Source organism: Oratosquilla oratoria, chromosome 1, assembly GCF_046742065.1.
Source record: "Oratosquilla oratoria isolate Oo_2021 chromosome 1, ASM4674206v1, whole genome shotgun sequence".
In the NCBI taxonomy this organism is placed as follows: Eukaryota; Metazoa; Arthropoda; class Malacostraca; order Stomatopoda; family Squillidae; genus Oratosquilla; species Oratosquilla oratoria.
Window position 1 is genome coordinate 115,327,851 of NC_134777.1, and position 3,488 is coordinate 115,331,338.

A 3,488-nucleotide genomic window follows, 5' to 3' on the forward strand; every position below is an offset into this window, starting at 1 on the left:
CAGACACGTCCGCCCTAACAAGCTGAGCTTAGCACTGATCGCAGGAAAGCTGACCTAACATTTTAGCAGCCGAGCATACCGTCCCCGAGCGCCCACAAACAAGACGCGCACGGACACACGAACATACATATAATGGATGCCATTAGTCACAACTCACATTAACACACGGAAACACAATACACATAAGACCTTTCCCCCTGGACATACTACGTAAGATAAATATAATAGATAACAGTTTATAAACCCAGAATAATACCGTTGTTACATACTTATGGTATCATGTATATCAATTGAAATTGATAAGTAACCAAAGCACCTCAAGAAATTGCTATGTCACCACTTCCGGTCAACAAAATGACCGCGGGGATCTGGAGAGAGAAGCAGTCGGTGTTAGACATGCTTGGTGTTACTAGTGTACAGACATATTGTATAACCCTCTGTTTAAAAATAAACGAGAGAAAACCAGAGTGCGGTTTATAACCCCAAGCGGGTATACAAGTGACTAACTTAGTGATTGGAAACTACCGGGAGCAGGACACTCAGACCGCTGAAAAGAACCAATCAACCAAGTGGTTCTACAAGCGGTTATAGCAAGGCCCCAGAACACCGCCCACCACATCCATACCTCACTCACTCCCACCTCACCCGATGCCTTATTACTGATCGATGACCTCGCCCCCCGTCCTTGTTATCCGTTGTTGCTTGTAAGGTTGTAGTTATTTATCGTTAATGTTAAATAGTTAAATAAATGTAACTGTTTTTCCAAAGATGTTTTTTAAAATCCGATATCTAAATATCAACTAGTGAGTCGCATAAGACGCAACTAGTTATGGTCATGTCCCAGAACGTGGAAAGGAGTTGACAGTAGTAGAAGAGGGGGTGGATGAAGGTAATAATATCCTCGATGGCAATGGTACTGCTTTCACCATATGCAAGGGAAAGGGGAAAGGGTAATGAGCGAGATGTTTTTACATATACGTCCAAGATAAACATGGCGAGCGGAAGGCGGAATCAGACTCGCCAATCACGTAGTCAGTCATCATAACAAACTTCCTTAGTGGCGTCACTCCCATGATATGATGGAAGACGTACGAGGATAATTCCTCTCCTTTTCAGAAAGTTTGGTGTCAACTGACTCAACCGCTTTCTCATAATGATGCAAACAATAACAATGCAATAAAAACAATAATGCCTCACCACTGATAGGTGCTCTTGCCTCTCATTTGTGTTACTTGTTGTTTCTTTTGCCCAACTATTTGTGGTACACGTTAATAAAAGTAATATTTTTCCAAAGTTGGTTTTCAAATTCAATACCAAAATATCAAGTGCCGAGTTGTACGAGGTACAACAATCAATGATTATTGTGTAAGACGCAAGGAAATGTGCGTTGATGGTAGTAGAACTCTGCCATTCACCATGAAGAAGGGAAAACTCATGAGCAGTCTTTGGCTCAGCTAGATAAATCTCTGCACATCTCCTTTCTGGACATTGGCCTTTCTGAATCATGTGTCAACCAACATGGACATGGAGGCGTGACTGACAGCGGCTGAATGTTCCTAGACTTTGCAAAACCCAAGAAACCGATGACCCATTGTTCATCCTGTGACTTGGTCTGCAAGAAGTTTGCAACAATGCTTGTTAACGCTCGACACCACGAGCGTGCTACACACAACCTACACACTCTGCTAACCGTCTAATATGCTATAACAATAGGCACGTGGGCAATACAACTGTGAATTTGACCAATCTTGATGGACAAAATAAACGTAGCCCTACTTTTATGAAGAGAATCTTAAGGTCCATTTTATTCTAATTTTCCTCCAAAGTGCAGTTCTATTCCGTAGAAAAAGGGTTAGTACCTGAGACATGATAACCTGGAAGTGATCACTTGGATGAAGCACTCCAGACCCCGCGGGTTGCGCAATACATTTCCCAGTTTGGGAAAGACTTAGGATACGCGGGTAGTGGTCGAGGCTCTGCTTTCCACATTTTCATGAAAATGGGAGTTGGAATTCACATAAAACCCCTTTTCTGCCGTGTGGCAGTGTGCATTCGGGCCGCATATCGGCAAGGGTAGATAGGGCAGCTCGAATATATTTGTTGGTCTCACAGAACTTAAATACGTAATACGATTCGCAGGAAATTGATCCGTTTTAGTGAACTCTGTTACATACGGACACTGCAAAAGTTGAAATTGCAATTGAAAGTTTCATTTGAAAAGTCGCCATTGGAGCGAGGGACATAGAGATCGAGGGCAGTGGACTGTTTTGAGAGGGTCACCTCGCAGCTCAGAAGACTTCAAGTGTGGGTCCTACCTGCTGGGCCGGGTTCGAATCCCGTCTGGGAGTAAGTTCAAACCAAGAGTTGGCCATCTATTTTGCTTCTCCGAGGACTCACGATGATCGTCCGACGTTGACTGGGAGATTTCAATTCACTCTGAGCTCAACGTGTGAAACGGTTACTCTCAACAGGGACGTCCAGTAACCACAAGGGTTTTCCAGAGGCTTCCAAGAAAAAGAGGAGAGAAACACACGGACAAATAAAAGTCTCTGGTGGATTCCAGATGTTTTCATCAAGCGTTTTAGTGATTTCTGGAAAGCTAGTAAACAGCATTCCATAAACAAAGGGTTCATGTACACAGAGACTGAGAATGACTTGTTTAAACATTCGAGCTTAGAATGGACAAGAAAAAATGGGAACCTTCTGAGAACAGGGTAACGCCAACAAAGGAGGATATCTGTGCCTCTTTACGATTGCCTCTATTTGTAGACAGAAAAAAAGAAGTGGAGGAAGAATAAGAAGAAAAAGAAGAAGAAGAAAGTAAACTCAGTCTAGATCATGGTTATTGCAGCTTACAAAATTTTGCAAAGGAGTTGCCAACTCATCTGGCTGAGTGAACAAAGCACCCCAAAAATCACAAGGTCGCAATAACAATACACCAGAAAAGAAATAGATCAAGTTGTCGTCCTTTCTATGAAATTGCAAGTCTGGTGAGAAAAAACATTATTAGGCAATGGATTCCTATTTCGAAAAAGTTTCCCCAATATCATTTTTCAAAAACAGTTCATAGAAAGGTTTTAAAAAATGAAGATATAAACAAAGAAGTTAGTGTCGTGGAGTGGAATGAATAAAATCAACTGCAGGAGTGGTAATGAGGCCAGGTGCAGAGATAAGAAATAAAATAAAATGGACAGTGTGCATTTGTTGGAGTATTAATACCACAGTCATGCAAACATATAAGGAACACAAGGACCTTGAAGACTCGGGTCTTGGTCCTCACGCACAAATACAATGATCTCTTCCTCACATGATGTTTTGATTGAGAGTTCCACGAACAGCATGATTGGTTGTTCCGTCTCGTACAACTGTGCAGATGACGTTTAGGTACTGGATTTGAAAAATCATTTTTGGAAAACAGTGACTTTATTTAATATTTGCTCCAATCATAAGTTACAAGGAGCAACAAGAATGAGAGACGAGGTTATGTA